The sequence below is a fragment of the Aplidium turbinatum genome, chromosome 3 (genome assembly GCF_918807975.1).
Source record: "Aplidium turbinatum chromosome 3, kaAplTurb1.1, whole genome shotgun sequence".
NCBI lineage: Eukaryota > Metazoa > Chordata > Ascidiacea > Aplousobranchia > Polyclinidae > Aplidium > Aplidium turbinatum.
The window spans coordinates 17,394,619-17,417,625 of NC_137474.1; the positions used below are offsets into that span (position 1 = coordinate 17,394,619).

Here is a 23,007-nt window from a genome sequence, read left to right on the forward strand (position 1 = left end):
GAAGGTTACTTTCATGGAGCATAATAACAACCAAATTTATAGAGTTTTATTTTGAAACTTATAAAAAAACATAGTTTGAAGACATACCGTATTAACTTTTGTGTGGTATTAGCCTAGACATGTTTTTTAGCAAAGAATTTGAAGTTTAACCTAAAAGAAATTGACTTTCTGCAATTGGACATTTGCTTTCCATCCAGTAAACAATCAAGCTAGACAATTAACATGTGTCATTTAACACAGCCTTCTCTGCTTTGCAATATCTTGCAAATGTTGCTTAGCTATTCAAAACAGTCATAGACAATTGTGCTAGACTTCATTGAAAAAGAATAAAAATTTATTATAAAAACTCTTTTTCTAGGCTTATTATCTAATAAAAAGGAAAATCCATTTTGAGCATCCTCTGGCGGCCTGGCCATCATTCTCCTTGCTTAATGCTTAAAGCATATCAAAGAGACGAATTTAGACATGTTTTAAAATTTCAATTTTTGCAAAGGTGACAAATTTTCTTGCATTTTATATAAATTTTGGTGGTTTCTGAAGGTTATGATAGCAATTTGGATTTACTGGTTCTGGTACCGTACATTCTAAAGCAATAAATAGACTCATAGTCATTCGTTAAACATTTTAACAAAAACAATCGCTAAGAAAGTCCAGATGAAAATTTAGTATTACAGTGGGCTCCACTTAACTGGATCACTTCGGGTAGAGGGCTTTTGATCCATTTAACCGAATGATCTAGTTAGCCCAAAAGATGCAGTACTGAATTTAAAAAATGACTAAGTTTTATTTAGTCATCATAGCAAGCCAGCGTAACCCTGGACAGGTCACTCACAAACCGACGACACCTGGAGTCACTGCGTAAAAAACTATCTGCGCGCGTTGCACTTTTGAGGCGGCTGGCGGGTTCCGACTGGGGAGCTGACGCAAAAACCCTTTGCACAGCTACCTTGACCCTCGTCCATTCTACCGCCGAGTACTGCGCAGTGCGCACCAGTGTGGTGCCGCAGCTCTCACACCCGCCACATTGACATCGCCATCAACAACGCACTACGCACTGTGACTGGATGCCTGCGTCCCACTCCAACGGAATGCTTTCCCATCCTTGCAGGCATCCAACCTGCTGAGCTTCGCCATAAAGGAGCCATGATTTCCCTTGCTCGTCGCGCACTGGACCTCGACCACCTCCTCCACAGGGTCTGCTACTATTCGGTGAGTCCGATTCGGTGAGTCTGATTCGGTGAGTTCCTAACCTCTAACCCTAACTCCTAACCCCTAACCCTAAAACGGCAATGATAATTAGGCTACGGTACACAATAATTTAAAAAAAAAATTGAAAAAATCCCCCGTTAAGGGATCGGACTCACCGAATCGGACTCACCGAAACGGGCCATTCCGTCCTCCACAGTACATTCCAGCGCCTACATGTAGAACAGCAGCGACTAAAATCAAGACGCCCATTTGCACCCGCCGCACGACAGCTTCTGAACAACGTTGAAGATCTTGGAATAAGTGCGGCACACTGAACGAACTACACATGGAACACGGAGTGGCAAAACAACACCTCCCGACTCTGTGATTTCCTACCCGACGTCGATCTCCACCCTCCAGTAGTGTCCCTCGCAAGACTTGCGTGGGTCCGGCTTAACCGCCTACGAACCGGCGTCGGTCGCTTTCGTTCAGACATGTGCAGATGGGGCCTGGCTCCCTCACCGGGATGCGAGTGTGGTGCCACAGACCAGACAGTAGACCATGTCGTCCATGACTGCCCAATCCATCAACCACCACATGGAACGCTTGGACTGAAGGCCCTGGATGATGAGACTGTCGAGTGGCTGATGTCCTCATGCCCAAACATATAGTCCGGAAGAAAGCTCATACGACGAAGAAGAAGCAAGCCAAGTTGTAAAAAAATAATGAAATAAGAATTAATAATCAATACAGTAATATTTATGCTGAATAAAACGCAATATAATCGCCTGTTTCAAGTCAGCTGTAAGTACTTGGCTTGATGTTTTTTCCAACTCTATGGCGAATTATGGGATTTTACTGTCAGTTTGGGTGCAAAAGTGATCCAATTATGCGAAAAAAGTGATCTAGTGATCCAGAAAAGCGGCATACATTTACATTGAAAGAGCACATGTGATTCGGGACTTAGAAAAATGATCTAGCTAACCGAATGAACCAGTTATCCCTGAGCCAGTTAAGCGGAGTCTACTGTATAATTCTTATTTATGTAACAAATTACATCACAGGCATGTGTAAGTATGTATGCTGTTTCTCCACCCATTAACTTGATTCCGATTTTACCTTCCAGGATACTACGTAATATACCTACCTGACCATAGGCGCCGACTTTTGTTTTTGCACGGGGTGGCGGATAGCACAATATGGCAACCTAAAAACTTTCAAACTGCATGTTTTTGTTTGATTTTTACTAAGCGTGTTTCGTAGATGCAATTGTTTTTTCACACCTGATTTGTAGCTCGATAATTTACAAAGCAACTTTAAAACAAAGCACAGGAGGTATATCGTGAATTTTATTGTTACGTTGCTGCTCTGACACTTAACATTTGGAAAAAGTATTTTTGCGAACAGCAGCTCTGTCAATCCAACTGTCAATCAACTGGTCAAGTTGTAACCGTGAAGCTTCAGCTTGATAAACATTTAAAATTAGGAAGTGGTTCAATCGCTGTTGCGTCATGGTAGATCGCAAGTAGGTTTTTATGCGCTTGAGTGCACTGAACGATCACTCCGCACAATGCAGACCACGTTTGGAAGCATTAATGAAATTGTTTCATTTCTTGCAAATAGATCAAGCAGCTGCGACATAGTTGCAAATCGGACAGAATGCTCTATCTTTGCATCTATCGTATTCTAGCCACAGGAATTCGCTCTTCCACGATTTTTGATAGCTTCTCCCTTCAACAGCGATTATCCTGCCCGTGCTCGGTTCTTCCACCTCCCTGATCGTGGTAACGCCTTTTGGCAGTGGCACACTTTCGTTTCGTTCAGGCATTGCCATTTGGTCACTTTCATGCTGGCTGAAATCCTGACTAGACACAACAAAAAATGACTCAATGGAGAGCTGCAATTTTGAATGCTTTTTGGTGGCATCTTTAAGCTGAATAAAGCTGGAATGTCGGCGAAAACTTTTACTGGACGACTTTTCGTAAGTTTTTCTATGATGTAACAAGCAACTCCTATGTCAGACCAATAAATTCCCGCCTCACAGTTTGTCACGCATCGACAGTCGACACGCAATATTACTGCATGAAGTAGATAACAAAGTAGAAATTAAAGCATAAAGTAGATGACGGTACACTCCAATTGAAATCGGAAAATAATTCAAAATGCAAAATCTTGAGTAATTGAAAATAGTTGCTTTTATTATTGGGAAGTGGCATGGGGTGTAGCTTTCCTCGAATAGAATCATGTAAACGTGTAAATTTGCAGAACGTTAAAACTGCTAGCTCACTTTACTAAGTGCACTTTTTAAATAAAACTCAAAAAGTTTCGAAAATTGCATTTTTTTAATGAAATTTGAAAATAGATAATGGATATTCATTTATTTAGGGGGTGGAGCTATCAATCATCGAGATAATTTTATTTCCAAATATTTTCTAGCTGGCATAATTTATAGCGATATTATGAGCAGTTTAAAAGTTTTCAAAAAAGATTTTGAGGGAGGCAATGGAAAGATCGTATTTTATTGATTAATAAATCCCATTGTAAACCTAACAAATGTAACAATGACTTATGACAAGTAACAAATAAAACGATCGCAACAACAAGGAAAAAACTCGTAGCCACGTGTTGCGTAATCTTCACGTAGCTTGCTTGATGTTACGCGAGTATCATGCTTGTGACAAAAACAATCATGTTCTTTGCAATACTGTATTGGTTCACCTCTTGCTTTACATTGACTTGAAGCGAAAATCAATGATCAAAAAAGATTTAAACGTCTGTTCAAATTACATTTATTTGCAGTAAGTAATGTAACCTAAACGGGGTGGCTGCCACCCCGCCACAGCGGTTACGGGGTGGCATGGTCACCCCGTAAGTCGGCGCTAGTGTACCTGACTTATTCTATTAAATGTATTGTATTAGCTGAGTGTAAGAATGGCAAAACGATCCTCAATAAAGGATGATCGTTTAGGAATAGGAAGTATGAGCTAATGAAAACATCCAAACTTCCGCTTCGTTTAAATGTACTCCAACATTCTCTTTATCTCCGCACATTTCAATTTACGAATTCCACAAAATCTAGTCAACTGCACAATCAATTCTACCTACAAAGACATCATCAACATATTATATTCATCTGCATCTATACCAGCCACAAAGTGCAAGAAGACCATCATAGACCAAATAAAATCTTGAGCTGGTAACCAAAAGAAAGACAGTGAACAAAAACAAGAATAAGCAGCAGATTCTTAGGTTCAATAACTTTTTGAAAGACATCTTTCCTGTTGTGAAGTCAATATTGGATGTACCGTACCTGGGTCTGCTACTATTCGGTGAGTCCGATTCGGTGAGTTCCCAACCTCTAACCCTTAACCCTAAAACGGCAATGATATTAGGCTACGGTACCCGATAATTAAAAAAAAAATTGAAAAAATCCCCCGTTAAGGGATCGGACTCACCGAAACGAGCCATTCCGACCGTACCTATATATACAAGAAAGAGAGTTTTACAATGACCTGTGTAATGAAAGACAGATAATGATTGCCTCCTCCCAGGACAAAAAACAAACAGCCAGAAACAAAAGAAATCTCAAAGAAGTTGGAAGAAAATGAGTAAACATTTCAAAAGAAAACCAACCAGAAACCTCAATAGTAATCGTATACCCTCAACTTCCTTATATTCATCTGATGACACAGTGGACTATTCAACAGATGGTTCAATTTATGAACCTGGTGAGCCATCACAATCACATTCTGCAGCCAACAAGAGTTATTTTGGCAGCAAGCTTCAAAATACTGCAGAAGCAGCATCACACGTTGGTGTTGGCGATGAAGGAGCAGCAAAACTGTTAACAGCAGGGTTTTTTTTTTGTTCAAATGTCCTAAAAAAATATAGTCAATTTGGTCAAAATGTCCGAAAAAATATATAGTCAATTTGATCAAAATGTCAGAAAAAATATGTAACAAGTTTTTTTATATTTGGTCATTCTTACTTGTTTTTAATCCTTTTCATTGTATTGTATTTTTGTTTTGCGTTATTTTTGAACGTGTGTTAGTGTGTGCAATAAAAGATGTCTGCGACCGGGTGTTGGGTGTTGCAAGGTTGAGTTTCGCTGATGAACGTTGAAGAAACGTTTGTCTGTTCTAACTTTTGTCAGATAAAACACAGCAAAACTTACTGTTGTAGCTAGTCAGGAAGTGCAAATTTTGGTTTGTATCAGCTACTTGAAAGGAAATATTTTCATCAGAAAAAATACTTATACTTATATATACCCAGGGCTGCGATTTTTTCTTTCTTGTCGAACGACCAAAAATTCTGCGTTTGTTTGTCGAATAGTAATATGACGTCAAAAGAGTCAGATTATAAGCGTTTGGCCGCGAGTTACCGCACAAGTTGTGTGGTATCAGAGTCACTTACTTAAGTTTTTAATCGCACGCTGGTTGAGTGATTGCAAAGGAGTATCAAGCGCTAAGTTACGTAGCCTACCTACCGGACATGTATACAGCCCTCGAAATTAGCTTGCATCTACGACGGCAAAAAAATTGCCATCGCCAAATCAACAAACCTTGGATTACGGCGGCAATTGCCGTATGCTTTAATGTTTAAACAAACGAAATTTTATGCGTTCCTTCATCGCGTGTCACATGGCGGTAGCCCAGAGCATCACGCAAGCTATTTTATGCTCTGACTATGCTCTTGTGAACTGTAAAAATTTTGCAACCTTGTAAATACCGGCTTATTGTTACGCAAAAGTTATTTTTTTATCGAATGCTTATTGTTTACCGGTGTCGTTGCGAATATAAATCATGGTGAAAGAAGATACAGTTAGTAAGTAGAATTTACCTGCTGTAGATTATTAAACAGAAGGAAAAGTTAGTGTGGTATTTTGCAAAATTTGTAAAGAATTTTATGACGAAAACAAATTGGAATTAGAAAAGCTACGGGGTCAAGTTAAAAAAGTAGTACGAAATTCGATACATGGTTCTTTGGCAGTAAAGTAATGCTTCCGATCATATGGCATCGCGCGTTTATGAACGGGCAGTTTTGCGTCTTTAAGTATTCTAGTGACGACGCGACAACCTCATCCTCCGATACAGCATCTGATTATTCCGATTCTGACAGCTAGTTCTTTATTAAACAGACTCGTGTTTGCTCGCAGTATCCCAATTGTGCCGAAATTATGTTAGTGTAAACGTAAATCGAGGCAATCACCTCGCAGTGAGCTATTAATTTGTTACCGGTACCTGGTTGAACAATTAACGTTATTTTATGATAATTCAACGTCGCTAGATGTAGAATTAATGTAAAACAAACGTAAATTTCTTCTTGGGCATTGATACGCAGGCGTCAAAATTCGTTATTTTTGCATTGACTTCACGTCTGTACAGAAAAGTACCAGTATAGTTTGTACCAGTATAGTGTTGAAAATCGTGGCAGAACACCAGTTTAAAATTCAGGCTTGCAGGTTTTGATTTTAATTTTATGTAACCATCTATTTAGAATAGAATTTTATGCATGTTGATAATATCAGAGTTTGCTTTATTTGTTCGTTTTACGTATTTTCAAATTTTCTTTTTTACATGTGCTAGCTGAAGATGCTATTACTATAGCGAAATCGATTCTTATTTAATAAATAACACTAAGAGGTTAGATTGTTGTGCAAATGCCAGCATTTGATGAATGCAAAATAACAGTACCTTCACATCTGTAGACGTTGAATCAATGTAAAATGATGATTTTTGCTGTCTGGGTAGCCTACGCAATATAACCCTCCAGGAAATTTAAATCGATTTGTGCTGTTAACTTACTTTAAAGTTAACCCAAAATTAACTTACTTTCCCCCCCTGAGTTATTTAAGGTGAATTAACGTAACAGCATGCGTATCGCTACTTTTGGTATTATTTCATCACAACAAATCAAACAGTGCGGTCGTGATAGACTACTCTAGTATATTTTTCGCTTCTCGTTTTTTTCGATTCAACGTCTGCAGGCGTTGAATCAATGTAAAAACGACAGGTTTTGCTAGCTGGGTTGTGTGCTTTTGTGAATGCAAGTGCAAAATCGCCCATTACGTAATCACAGAAACCCTTTTAGTGGAAGGAAGTCAAGTTGCAACCGTGTTTATCTGTCTACTATTCTTCATTCACATTGCAAAAAAATTCTCCATTTTTGGAACAACAAGTGCATAAGTCAGGCATGAATACAAACTTGCATAGACGTTGGCAAGTAAAAGTAGCCTACTTCGAAGAAAGTTAGAAACCCGTTGTCGAATAGCACGAAACGTGTGTGGCGAAATATTTGATGCCAGGCGTTAGAACTTCGATCAAAGCATTCTCCCGCAGTGTTCAAAATGGCGGCGCTGACGCCTTGGGAGTTTCTCGTGTGAAGCGTCGCTTTTAGACCTTGTTTTGAAGTACCTGGCGAAAGAAAGTTTACGTAAGTCAGCACTCTTATGATTGCATCACGTGATGCCCCCCCACCCGATTGTTCTTCAACCTGACGATGTTTAGTCCTCTCTCAGTTTTTTTCCTTTTTATTTTCCTTTTTTTCGTTTTTTTTCCGTAAGGCACGGCGTTTGACGAATAGTGATGGCGCGTGTCGAGTGACCTCGTCACCGAAAAAGGCAAAAATCGCAGCCCTGTATATACCAACTGGGGTTTTTTTCGGTCATATATCGATCATTGACAGTTTTTTGAGCAAACTGTCCGAAAAACATATAGTCAATTCGGTCAAACGGTCCGGAAAAAATGGGACAGTACGCGGTTTGTCAGTAAACGTTTGTCTGTTCCAACTTTTCTCAGATAAAACACGACAACGTTTCTCAGCGAAACTTAAAATTGTAGCTAGTCAGGAAGTGCAAATTTCGGTTTGTATCACCTACATGAAAGGAAATATTTTCATCAGAAAAAATGACCGAAATAATTAAAAAATGACCTAATTTTTTCAACTCATTTCGGACAAATAACCGAAAAGACTCAGCGAAAAAGAAAAAAAAAACAGTATACCAATACTCTTTCATGTCAAATAAAAAACATGAATTAATTTTGATGACTACTATGATAAAAGCTAAATTTTCTGACTTGTAAATTTTGTACTTTTTCACACTCATTGTTCAATTTTTTGTTGATGACATCACTACAATAGATATAGGCCTACCAGCACGTTAATGAACGGAAAAAGGTAGCAAAACCTTGAAAGGTTTAAAACGTGCCTGAATAGTAAATCATCTAGTAGGCTATGCGACTATGCATCTGTAGTTAGCACGGCCATAAAACTCAAAAAAGATAACAGAAAAAATAAAGCAAAAACAAAGAGAAGCACATTTTAAAATTTCCAAATAGGGCAACCGTATAAATATCACAAAATTCAACTCTGACTCTTTGTATGATGTCCTGAGAACTAGGTTGTTGTTTTTGTTCAATTTGAAGCAGGTGTACACTGTACAAGCTTCCACCCAATATATTATACAATGTGATATACAACAATAATAGGAATCGACCCAGACATATACAGTGAAGGAGCACCTCTAAATATCCATTGTCAGTGTTGCAGGATGTTTTTGACTAAAATTAGTATTTACCCTATTGTATTGAAGTTGATTCGAAATAATAGAAAATCAAAGGAATTAACAATTATATGACAATCAATCACTGCTTAGGAATGGGCAATTCAGAATAATTCACTATTCCAGAATTATTCCGGAATGCTAAACCGAATCCAGAGTCGAATCCAGAATACCAAATCCTATTAACAGGCTCCAGCAACGAAAAAAGTAAAAAATTTCATGCAATGTTTATTTGCAATTTCACACACAAAAGCAACACAATCAAAGTAAATGTTTGTTGCAGTGCAACACATTAAGGCATTCTAAATGACTGCCTGTCAAACGGGAGCAGTGTTGCTAGATGCTGGAAGCTGCTTGACACCAAAAAGTAACTAAACTTTCACCAAATATTTTAAATTAAACCCCCTAAAACAATTTCGCCTAAAGCTAGATATTTTAAACACCATAAAGCAATTTCGCCTAAAATACAAATACCACATTTTACCAAAAGGTTGTCTGGTTCCAAGGTCAAAAAGCTTGGCACCAAAGACCTCTAAATTTCACCAGAATTTTGTAATTTGTATTCTATTTCCCAATCTGGCAACGCTGAACGGGAGCGCAGCTTAGTTTCCGTCAAGCCCGCACTGGAAAAGCATCGCTCGGAAGATGCTGATGTGGTAGGTATGCTGAGATATTTCAGAGCCAACTCCTTTAGCAGGGGCATCTGCTCAATGTTGTTACGCCACCAGTCAAACTATCGCAGAGTCGCATACGCAGTACGCACGTGGATTGAAAAAAGCATTGCACGATTGTGCATGTGTAGCCTACAAAGCGTAGAAAATTGCGCGCTTAGTTTCCTTGATTGCTCATGCGAGCGAGTGACGTAGGGTTGATGCGCCGTGCGCGCACAACGCATGCAAAATGTTTTTGAAAGTGCGGATGATGTCAGTGCAAGGAAAAAAAGTGAGCAAACCACACTTTTTTCAGTTCACTGTCTCAAGCTGACAGCTTGCACAAAGACTTATGTATATCTTTAAAACAGAATCTTATTACGCGGTTTTATTGCCATTTTGGATTTGGATAGTTTAGGATCCGAATCCTTCTAGATTCGGTATTCTGAATTGCCCATCCCTATCACAGCTAAAAAAATTTCCGTAACTGGGAAGCAAATTTAGTTCAATTTGGTAAGCAAAACTTGCAGATCTGGCACCCTTAAAAATTATCATGCATTGTTGAGCATTGGCAGGCATTTTCAGAAATTGGGACACATTTTAAAGGTTGTCGAACAGTAATCTTAACTCCAATTTTCAATCATAACCCAAACTATAAGCTGTAAAACTGTTCTGATTAGAACTGGCAAGCCTGACAAATATGACAATGCCCTAAAATGCCAAACAATGCCTGACTAAAGGCGACAATTCCTGGCAATGGGTATTTAAAGGTACAGGAGTGAAGTGTACGAACAGTAAAGCAAATATGCAGTAGTTTTACTCTAAATCAAACATAGTTATGACTATCTAAACCTTTGACAGCCTGTTTCACCTAAAGGAGAAACATCAGAAAGGTCCTGATTCAAATTACTCTATATTTTTGGTCGATTCCAAAGAATGATATTGTGGTATTTATGACCAGAGTGGAGACTTGTACGTACCAGCTTTAAACGTTGAAGTGAATTCAGTCAAATTGTCCGAAAAAACATGTAGCTTAGGCAAATAATTCAACTTCATTGATAGCTAACTGCTCTAGGCTGATGCTGAGCTGCGTCGGAGTCTGCCTCGCTTTCTGACCTAGTCTTATTCTGAAACGATCCCTGTTCCATATCTAGAAAGCTAAAACCTCAATTGCTAAGGTAACAGGGATCAGTTGTCAGTAGATGTTACAGAAAATGTATTTCGCACTTATTCAGTGCATCTTCAGTTCTGATGAAGGGCAGTTATTGGTTATGCACTTATTCAGTGCATCTTCAGTTCTGATGTTTTGGCATTATTGCGTCACTGTGTTATTAATTTAAAACATTACGTGTAGGTTTTAACTGCCCTTCATCAGAACTGAAGATGCACTGAATAAGTGCGAAATATATTTTCTGTAACATCTACTGACAACTGATCCCTGTTACCTTAGCAATTGAGGTTTTAGCTTCATCGATAGCAAAGAAAACATTTTTTTGTTAATTAAAAATACAAGACGTAAACGTAGCCTAGTCTTTAAACGTTGATTCAATATCTTATTACCGTATATGTAATAAATGCAAAAGTAGCACAGAAAGTAAATATTACCATTACAAAAAATGACCAAATTATATACAAAAATGGCTGAATATATTGTCGTGTATTGTCGTGTCATTTCAGACAAATGACTGAAAAGTGTCAGCGAAAAAAAAAACAGCCTGAGAGCATCAAAAATATTTCAACATAGCCTATATCACTTACCAGCATCAACTTGCACACTAAGTGAAAATATGCCAACCTACTCTAAGTCGCACTATGGTCAGTGGAGTGGTACCGATACCCCACCCCATGTTCAAAACTCGATGCTGTCATGGGAAGCCTTGAGCACTTAACCCTAAAAGTAGTAACTCTTAAGTGGTACAGTAAGGTATAAGATAGGCCTATTAACTTCCAGAAACCATTTTCATTCAAAGTGTTTGAACCACACATTCATTAATTATCTGGCTAGTGGTAACTGTTCAAACAGCGAAACTACGATTGGGAATGTGTGAAAGAATCTGACTAGCGCCTAGCAGACACGCAGGCAGGCGCAGCAGCGAGCGCCACAACTGATCTTCCCCTTGCATTACCAAGTGGTGAGTTTCCAGAAATGACAGAAAAACGACTCTGCTTCAGGCGACAATAGTTTTTAATAGGGTGAAATAGAAGAAAAATAAATAAATACTGCTGCAACTAGGAACTTGTTTTAAACCTTTAATGCACATTAAAGTTTGGGAATGATTCTTTGTGTGAATCTTAAATTTTTAATGCCAACTGAGGTTACTTAAAGGGATTTTTTTTATGAAACAAGTGTAATCGTTGAAATATGACGTGATTCCTTCAGGTACCACGATGCTTCAAAGGTATTTTTTTATATTTTGAGTTTTTCTAAGTCTAGTGTTGAAACGAATAGAACGAAGCACAATCGTAGTGTAGTGATTCCAATTGTATTGAGCACAAAAATTTTGTTAGCATCGTAATTGACAACACGCAAAATAGGTTGACAAAATGGATTACTAGACAAAAATGCTCAATCACAAGCAACTGCTGTTACTTAGCAACTTGAAATATCGCACTTGAACCAGAGCCACTATATACATTATATACTATATACTGTAATACAGTGGCTCTGGTTGAACAGCAAACCTGACAAAGCACAGTCAACTATAAAAACACTAGAATTCCTGTTACAAATGCAGAAAAACGACGTAAAATACACAAGTTCATTAGCCTACACAGGGCCGGATTTAGCTGATGGGGGCCCGGAGCACTTTTACATCGGGGGGCCCCCCTGCAAAAAAATTTTTAAACTGCTTCTACGTCTACAGTAGCATTAATCTTGCACTGCACTGCATTTTGTAGAAACTTCAAAGGCTAAAAGAAAAAGATCACACAAAATCACATTTTTTCTACGTTGGGGGGCCCCCTTCAAAAGGGGGGCCTGGGGCACCTGCACCTTCTGCCCCCTAAATCCGGGCCTGAGCCTACAACTGCTGGTGGAAAGCTTGAAAGCAGTTGCAGCTATTCACGTAACACAAATAAATTCCACATTCTATAAACATGTGTTCGTGCGGCCGTTCCGACAATGCTTGCAACCAGTGCTGTATTCGTAAAAAAAGCACAGGGTAGGCTATAGGCTATTGTCAGATTTGCCAAAATGATAAATAATGCACAACTTGCAAAATACAAATAAATTTCTACCATAACATGAATTATCAACATCAAAATTGGACGAGAGGTACAAAATTATTTATTTTTGGAAAACCAGAGGGCATATTATAGTTGCTCGAAAAAGCAGAGAGTATACTGCGTATACCGCCGTATACCCTCGAATACAGCACTTCTTGCAACAATGCTTATTTTTCCCCCCTTTCTGCATAGAAGGCTATGCTTGACAGGACTATGCTCTATTTTACAATATAATCGATGCCACTGCTGTCAATGCTTTGTGATATGGCATCAATTGCAAGGCCAAAATAGCAGCACAACACTGAAGCATGCATGCATGAAAGAGAAGAAACTTTTGGATCCAACTAGGAAAAGAGCTTGCTGGATTACTATAAGCTTCGACTTCAATATCAACAAGACATCTAAATCCGCAACAAAATAAAAGAAACAGCTGTTGAAGATCAGGCGCTAAAATCAAAGAAGGCTAGATGCTATCTTTGCGAAAGACGCAAACATCAAAAGTGCAGACAATTCTGTGCTACTTGCAAACTCAACGTTTCCCAAGAACACTCGCAATTCATTTGTAGTAAATGCGATAATATATAAACTCACAATATTTCTTGTGAACTAATATGTAGGCCTAGGCCTAATATGCGTTTTTTAGCCAAATCACTCAGTAGCGTGGCCATTGCTCAAGAATAGACCAACTCTATATCAGTTTGCTTTGTGCAAGGGCTACTGTATGATTTGTTTGTTAAATTTCGAGTATTTTTGATTTTTCTACAGTCTTTATAAGTTATGATTTTGTCGTCAGTTACGTCCTTTCCTATTGAGCTTTAATTTCACCATCAGAGCTGACTTTTTTTTTTTCTTCAAAACAAGTACTTTTAAATTTGGGGTCCAATGGACCCCAACGGTAAAACTTGTATATTTTTTTTCGGTAGACAGAGGGTTAAGGTCTCCTAAGTGCAGTAAATCGTACACTACGCAGGAACGCCTTATTAGCCTACTATATAAGTAATGCAGCGTGGTGATTTTTATAGGTAGGCTTTTATAAAACTTAAATGCATCATTTGAACAAAAATATTATAGCCTAATCTTATATAGTAGGCTATCATTATGATGTCTTAAACAACCTGCATCACCCCAAAAGCCTGCCAAAAGCTTCTACACTATTGACCCATACTTAACAGAAAAAGCTTGACTCCAAAAATATGTTTTATTGAGGAAATGCGTATTAGGCTACCATCCGCCTCCAGTTTTTGACTGGGGGCGCGTGGTGCCCTGGCGTGTTATAAAGATCGCCATGTGCTTAGATAATAGTTTTTCCAAACTCTAATCATTAGTTTTACTTGTTGCATGTTTACTGCGGTATGTATTGAAAATGTTTATTGTTAGAACATGCATGGGTCACAAAGTAGGCTACTCGGCCAACACAAAGTTTTATTTCATTATTAAGCTCACTACCGACCAACGTAATTCTGGCAGAATAATTCTGCGCAATCCGCCTAATAATATGATCTACGTTATAAAAAGACACGCCGTAAACAATGTGATAAAAGCAACAACACTCCGACGCTGACAAAACCACTTCTCGTCATTATATTTAAGAAAATGTTATACGGTAGGCTACTTTTTCTATGGAAAAATGAATGGTGAACATGGAAATTCAAACAAAAAAATCTCGACTTGTCATCACAAAAGCAACTGCAACTGCCAAAAATAAGACACAAAATCGGAAATTGTGGCTGTCATGTAGCAATCCAATCCAATATCCTAACAAGTGAACCATTTTAACCCATAGGTTATTTTCTAAAGATTTTGTATTTTTCTATCTGAGCTGCTTGAAATAGAAACAAGAGAACAGAAAATAAAAACTGTTTACACTCGCCCTTTGACGGGGAGAGACGTACAGCGACACTAGAGAGACGAAGGGACACGAGAGAGAATAAAAATTAGAACGTAGGCTATACAATTTGGATGACTACTAAAATGGGATAATTCGTAATCTCTTGTTATTTTGTTATTCTATAATGTTTACATAGTGATGTAGGCTACGCGTATACAAAATATATTGACGCCGTCAGCGTAAGCGCAAACGTTCGAAAAACCGTACGCCGTATGTGTCAACGTAACTTGTAAAAAAGTTGGCGGCGTCAGCGCATACGTCACTAGCGTAAACTCATTTTGTTTGCTAGGTGCCAAACATTCACACTGTGTAAACCACTCGAAACAAACAAGTTTTATTTTGAATTTCCACGAAGAAACACAAGCATCTGAAAGTGTTCATCTAACATTTTGCTGCGTTTTGGTTTCAATATGTCTTTGCCCATTGAAAACATTCTTTCAACTGTAGCGCAGGAAGGTATTGGCGTGTTGTAGCGAAAAAAAAAACATTAAAAAGGATACGTTGACGCTATACGCTTGTTCCAGACGGTTGTTTGCCTGGTCAAACGTCATGTAGAAACCGTTCGGGTCTACTGAATATTACGTCATGGAAATTCCTAAAACATGAGCCAAAATTGCACCATCGATCGTAAGACCTGTGTCAAACCTGTTGAAACCAGTTTAAACATGAAATGTTGCGTCGCGCTACTGCTGGCGTGCCTTTGAGTTATCACAAATTTTTCTGATTCATTCTCGAAGTTGTTTGTTGGAAGTCGGTCGCACATTTAACTGGTTTATTTGGTGCTTGCTAGCTGGACAAATTCTCCGTCTTTTATCCAAGTAATCTGTATCGTAGTGACAGTTTTAGAGGTGTACGGCTTTGCATCTCGATTTCGATAGCCGCGGGCTAATTTTACAGGAATACACTTTAAGAATAGACGTTTCAAGGAGTGTTTCCTTTTCGGTCACTACATGCAGACAAACGGATCCGGGAACTTTATGTTACAATTTTCCCACGAAGAGATTATGGTTTACCGCTGTGACCAACGCTAAAAAGCGCGAAAAATTATACGGCGTAGCCTCAAGCGACAACTATCCAAAAAAATGTGGCCGTAAGCGTTAGCGGAAACAAAAAGTCTATGCCGCAAGTCAACGGCGTAGAATTTGCGGCGTAGCCTATACGTAGCCTACATCTTTGTGTTTAAATTCATTTTGTTATATAGACCTACAATATTAGCCTACGGCAAGGTTCATCAACTTTTTTTGCATGCGGTCCACTTTAGCACTAAGGAGAGCTGTGGCGGCCGCACTAACAAAACTTTAGGTAGGTTGACTCTTACGCTAGAAAAGAACGCATTTCGTACCCAGTAGCAGTGCCGGTCTTTGGGGTGTGCAAACCGTGCGACCGCACAGGGCCCGCAAATTAGGGGGCCCGCAATTTACTCAGAAAATGCAGTAATTTTTGTCATTTCCAATGGAAAAATTCAACAAAGGAATTTGCAACAAGAAAACCTAGAGACTCAACGGGTGCAACCTATTTCGTCCCCTGAACATTTCGTACCTTGAAAAGATCAAGAAAAAAAAAACAGAGCCGAAGTCGCTGATCGGAGTTGTCGCAAACATTTCAAAATTTCTCGATCTTTTCAGGGGACGAAAAAGGTCTAAATTCGATTATGTTGAGAGAGAGAGAGAGAGATGATTGTTTATTTGCCTTTCTAATACGAGTCGAGAAAAAGAAACACAATTACATACAAATCAAATTATAGCAATAGAAAGGTCTGGCAGCACCGAACAACCTTGCGGTTAACCCACAGTCTCTATATTACTATATTAGTAATATAGAGACTGTGGTTAACCAGTCAAGGTGCTGCCTGACAGCGGACAGTGTCCAGTCTGAGCAGCTATATCGGCGGACAAATTAAGTCTCATGGCGGACACACCAGATTTAACTTCGATCGTCATGCTTATTACTTTATGATGATAATATCTTTTGTCTGAAAGGCTTTCATCAGACCAGACCATTGAAGAGTCAAAGCGCCCTGTGCTGCCCAATACACAACATAACTTCCACTGAACGAGGTCGTGTGGCTTCTTGGGTCACAATGCTCTGGGCACGAGTCGGAAAACTTCTGCACTAAAGTTATTGTTTTCTGCTGTACAACGTTTCACTGGGCCTTTACCTTAGGTTTATTTTTGCGTGTCATGTGAGCGAAATTGATGGAGAACAAGTAGGTTCATCGTATTCATTCTCACTTATATAATATTCCCTGGGCCTTTTCTTTCTTACTGTAATACCAAAACTTAGCCAATTCGTATAATTTAATTTGTAACCAACCGTGCCTTATCAATATTACTTGGAGATCAAAGCCAGATATTGTGATGTAAGACTTGAATTAAATTGTGCTGATTAGTGTAGTAGAAGTAGGTCGGAGACTCAGGTAAGTTGGCCCAGTAGGCAAGTTGGCCCACTCTAAATAATTTTTTAACTAAAATAGTTATTGTTACGTATCGTACGCATACTGAGAAAGTGCTGTTGAAACTATCTTATCACCAGGTTGGGAGGCTCTAGCAAGCAGTATAAACATGTGAGCACGATTTTTGTATGAAAAATTATGATTTTTGAAATTTTTGGATTTTAGAATTTTTTAGATGTCGAGTGATTTTTTTCTTACTATATAAGAAAGGTTATTATTTAGTGAGTGCAGCGCTAGAGTGGTTATTAAGGCTCACTTTGACTGTGAAACCGTTGTTAGAAGCTCGATAGTTTGACATAAATTTTAGTTTTTGCAATGTGGTTGCCATGCAGGGAAGTTGGCCCATTTCGTGGGTGGGTACGTTGGCCACCATGGCCAACTTGCCTTCATGAGGTATTACATAGAATGATAATAATTGACTAATTAATACGATGACTTATTTTTGCAAGATTGAAGTAGCCTATCATCAAGTATCCAAAGTAAGTAAATCGCGGCTTTACATCAGCATTAAGCGATCAATAACAATAATACACTTCCTAACATCGTTTTTATGCCACAAATTATTCCTAACCCATATGGTAATAATAGTAGGCTAAGTAGCCTAATCAAGAAAACCAATCGCGGAAATGTGTATCAACCACTTCTCAAGCGACGGTCTAAAACGTACCTCGTTTCGGAGATACATTAAAAAATGTTCCGATATTGGTACCCATGCAAAAATGGGGTTTGTAGCCTATTGCAAACAAGGTCCCACCTATCAGTATCGTTAAGGTGACCAGATCGTTAGGAATAAAGGCATGCCGTTCCAACTACATGATGTTTGATACAACCTTTGTTATTTTCGAAAGCTTATTTGGTGTAGGCTACTCATGTAAAAAAAGTTTACTGAGGTAAAATACAGCATTATAGCCTAATAGTAGATTTTATTATAAACCATACATGAATGCATACATAGAATAATTTATGTACGGTATGTATGCCTCTATAAAACCAAGAAATAATTAGAAAGAAAATCAAATTGGGGAGAAAGAGAACTTTTCCACTGTTTAATATACCGTAGATGGACATGTTTCCCACGTGGCCAACTTACCTTCCATGGTGGGCCAAATTACCCGCACATGAAGGCAAGATGGTCCATTTTATTTTTTTCGGAAAACTTGAAAAATTATATACCTAAGAATGTTTGTTTGATGCAAGAATATGTCCACTTTTAGAGTGATGAATTCTCTACTCTTCAATAGCATTCGCTTTAACATATGTTTTGTTATCAGCTCACAAATTCAAATTTTCATTTTGCTGGGCCAACTTACCCGAGTCTCCCCTACTCCATCCATTCTTAGCGAAGAATTCACTGTTATTAGGCCTAAGTTGATCCAATGTCATCAATCGTTGAAGCAACCTCAAAATCCAAAGCTTTTCTGCTTAAATGGAAGCTAAGGGATACAGTATTAACATTTTTAGATGCGCCCTAAAATGCGCTGGAAATTATATTCTCTCATTAATTGTTCGTGCTATGCAATCACCTAAGGGCTAGAAATGTTTAAGGATTCAACCTATTTCGTACCCGATTTCAGGGTACGAAATTGGGGTACGAGTTGTTCAGGTGATGAAATAGGTTGCATCCAGACTCAACACGGAGACATACCGTAGCTTTATTTCCGAAAAATGCCAAAGAAAACATGATCATCCTTTTGCTATGCCACCGGACAGCACCATTTTACAGTAATATTCATACCCAAATTTTGTTGAACATGTTCTCAGAATGCACCAAATTCATAGTAATTTTTCTGGGGGAGGCACCTCTTGACTCCCCGCCGCTGGGTGTCGCCTTCGGTGAACACGCCGTCAGGCTTCGCCTGCCGACCGTCAAACCACCCCCTCCCCTTTCAAAATAACTAGCTGCGATACTGAATTGGATCATTGTCATTGGGGCCTGCAAAACATATTCCGCACAGGGCCCGAAATACTCTAAGACCAGCACTGCCAGTAGGCTACCCAGCGTCACATGTTGTTAATAGCCTATTCGTCTCAGAATACCGCAGCAACAAAATTAGTCGAACAGCGCTAATGCCAGGGCAAGCTCGGAGCTTGAAGCTCCTTTAACCCCGCAGAACCCAGACCAACATAAACAAGCTGAAAAAAATTTATTTTCAGTTATTTAGCTGATTACATCTTGTACATCAAACAATTAGTACAAAAAAACACATTTGATTATTTTTAGGGGGATTTTTACCTTGTGACATATATGTCACAACGGGTATTTACAGTACATTTTGACTTTGTGACCCCAGCTAACAAATCAGCCATTTTTACATTGATTTAACGTCTGCAGACATGGAACCAATGCAAAAATGAAGGATTTTGTTGTCTGGGAGATTTACATAATATTGGGCAATAAAATACAATTTAGCAAAAAAAAAACACACACATCTCAATTTTGAACAGTGAAACTGATCGAACAATCTTGTAAATTTAGCAATGTCTGCATACATTTCAGACATGAAAATCAACAAAACAATTTCTTTTACAAAACACAATCTTACATTACATTTAGAGCATAAAGTGTTTGTATTGTTTTTTTTTTCTTCACATAATCTACACTGTCCTCTCTTATCAACTTTTGTGGGCTAGTGCAAAATGTTCTTTTTTCTGACATTTGTGCATGGAAGGTTAGAAGTTATAAATTGCTGAAAATATACAAATGGAGATAAACAGTTCATAATCAGGAGTTTGGATTGTAGGGCCAGTAAAAGTAGTATTGAGTGGAACAAAATCTTTCTTTCTCCACTGAAGGTGCACTTGATCTGTAGGATGAGCTCCTGGCTGTTTGTGGAATCAAGTGGGACAGAGGTTGATCATCAATCATCATCATTAGTGTCACTTTGATCTTCACTAACAGTCTGCAATAGTTTCAAAAATAACTTGTTTTTCAATAAGATACTTGTAAAATCTATCATTTTTACATTGATTGAACGTCTGCAAACATTGAATCTATGTAAAAATGATGGATTTTACTGTCTGAGCATGTACACAAAGTAATGAAACACAGGCCCACATACACAAGCGACAACACCTTGCATGGATTCTATCAATAACGCTGCTATTTGATTATGTGAGGTGTTTGAGTATTTTTCACAGCAAACGTTTACTGACTTTTAAAAATAAAATTCATATTTTAGCACTAGCCCGGTTGATCAAAACAGTTTGCAAGTTTTGTAGTAATTTGGCATTAGTGATGCATGGCCCGATGGTTGCAGACCCCTAATCTAAGTCCAACTCCAGGTGTCCAATAATTAATCTTGAAGTTTAAAAATAAGTACATTAAATTTTAAAGTGACTAAGTTACTCAATACCTGAGAATCTTGACAACCGTCGTCATCGGAGTCACTATCTTCTGCAAATTCTTCAAACTCACTGTCATCTCCATTCATCATTTCCAATATAATACTTCATGCTCATATGATTTCGAGAAGACATAATGTTGGCTATTGGAAATTGCAAATGCTTTTAGGGTGTTCCTGTAAGAAAAAATGTTTCTTTTCAACTCATTTGGTTAATTATTTTCCAATGTATAGCCTAAATAAACAACTCAAAACTAGCCCTCCAATCCATTTTTTGAACAAAAACCTATTTTGACTACTTATGTTCTAATTTACAGCATGTAGGCCTATGTGATTTAACAAAAAAAGCTTTCTTATAGTCCACTTGTTAGCAATGTCATCATGCATGAATACCATATCTCACTTTCAGTACAAAATATACTATAAATACTAACTAAAATACCTACTGTGTCTAAACTCTAAATTATCACATGCTTGTCTAGCCTACTAACATTGTAATGCAAGAAAGCCAGAGTGACACCGGTGTAACAGTAAAACATTTTATAATAAAAGTAATTTGCGTTCTTCTGGTGACTATTTACTAGGTTACCTCCTGATGTTAAAGATGATAACTAGCTTTTGTATTTCCGACGTTTCGTCAGTCAGCACGACTGACTTTATCAAGGTGGCTAAAACAGGTTAACACAACCTGTTCAGCAACGATGGCACAACACAAAAACGTACTGATAAAATGAATAAAGTAAGCAGCAAGAATCAGAATTAAAACACGCAACAAGATACCTAGAGGTTAAACTGAAGGCTGTGGCTATTCTTACAACATATTGTAAAAATAGCCTCAGAGGCTATTCTTACAAGCACCACTCAAGCATTACGTTTGACATCAATATGCGCTCATGCGTGATCTGGAGCTGGTATACAAGTCGCCAACCTGGTTAAAAAGGCGATGACGTCACAGAGGAGGAATCCACCAAAAAATGGTGTAAAAGTGGGGTGAAATCAGTCAACTATGACAAAAAAAAGCATGCAGGTGTCCGCCTTTACTTAGAAAAGAGTTAAACTTGACCAAGTTTAACTATTTATCCGAAGAATACTTCTAAAGATACCAGCATTTAATCAAGAACATATCTCTGTCGTTTCTGCTTCGATTTTTACAATTGAACCATTGCTGGAAAGCACAAGCTATCGTTTATCCAAATGAAGGTCAGCCAGACTCTAAAAGTTAAAAATATTTCCTAGGTAAAGAGTTAAACTTGACCGAGTTTAACCATTTATCCCAAAAATACATTTAGAGATACCAGCATTTAATAAACGCTAATCTAAAGAACATATCTCTGTCTATTTACAAGCAAAAGTTGAGGTTGATAGCTTTTTCACAAAGCGAGCAACCGGGCTTCAAACACAAGCAAATAGCGCCCGATGACTCGTTGCATTTCCGAATCGAAGCAAGTATACAAGTCTCCCCGGTCTGCAATCATTATATGTCTTTATTAAATTAGTTGTAAGTTGCTTGTTTCTGCTTCGATTTTAACAATTGAACCGTTGCTGGAAAGCACAAGCTATCGTCTACCCAGATAAAGGTAAGCCAGACTCTAAAAGTTAAAAATATTTCTTAGGTAAAGAGTTGAACTTGACCGACTTTAACCATTTATTCCAAAAATACCTTTTAAATATACCAGCATTTAATAAACGCTAATCTAAAGAACACATCTCTGTCTATTGACAAGTAAAAGTTGAGGTTGATAGCTTTTTCACAAAGCGAGCAACCGGGCTTCAAACACAAGCAAATAGCGCCCGATGACTCGTTGCATTTCCGAATCGAAGCAAGTATACAAGTCTCCCCGGTCTGCGATGATTATATGTCTTTATTAAATTAGTTGTAAGTTGCTTGTTTCATCTTCGATTTTAACAATTGAACCATTGCTGGAAAGCACAAGCTATCGTCTACCCAGATAAAGGTAAGCCAGACTCTTAAATAACCAATGCACTATGGTATTTCCACTATAATAGTGGAAGTACCATAGTGCATTGACTATTTACAAAAAGTGAATACCGCACATGTTAAACAAAAACTGTACATATTTTGAGCACAGCACAGTAATTGTTAGGCCAGATCATCACCCATGTGTCCCTCCTCTCCTTGCCTAGATGAGACCTGCCATTTGTCCTCGCAACCCTTTTTGTTTCCCGACCAAACTGAGAAGTTTAGAGTTTCGTTATTTGTTGGATGCAAATAGACGCATGCTTACATTTTTGACCACCTTAAAACACTAAACCAGTTTCTGCTCGACATAGCCTACAGTGTTCAATTTTTGTCCCAGGAATCAACTTTTCAAGCAATACTTTCCCTACTTTGTGTGCACTAACATCCTAATTTATATGCCATTGTTAACAATTGCGATATTCGTGAATTCATTTGAGGCTTTGGGTACCGGAATCAATATATTTGAACTAGCAAATTCAATCCACAACACTTTCCACAAGGCTGTTACTTAACACTAAGCACGCATATGCGCTGCGATTTGTGGTCGTGTTAGAAACTGAAAAAAACCTTGGTGTGAAGATCACAGAATTGTTCAAAATGTGAGCTCAGTAGCCTATTAGGGCAAAGTGGGGCGTGTTGTCACAATTTTTACAAATCAGCATATATCTCGTTCTGTAGGCTACCAATAGTATCGAGATGCTAGATAGTGCAATTGAGAGAG

At 38.3% G+C, this 23,007-nt stretch overlaps 1 long non-coding RNA gene across 2 annotated transcripts; it reads right to left on the minus strand.

The window, feature by feature from the left end:
* Nucleotides 1–19,556: 19,556 nt before the first annotated feature.
* On the minus strand, nt 19,557–21,257 carry LOC145765893 (uncharacterized). Of its 2 annotated transcripts, XR_014288672.1 has the most exons (3): nt 20,895–21,257; nt 20,318–20,482; nt 19,557–19,864 (listed from the first exon to the last, which is right to left on the minus strand). It is a non-coding gene; the product is annotated as an uncharacterized LOC145765893 (long non-coding RNA). The 2 variants fall into 2 exon arrangements; XR_014288673.1 differs by lacking the exon at nt 20,895–21,257 and having other exon boundaries at nt 20,318–20,746.
* Between the last annotated feature and the right edge of the window lie 1,750 nt (nt 21,258–23,007).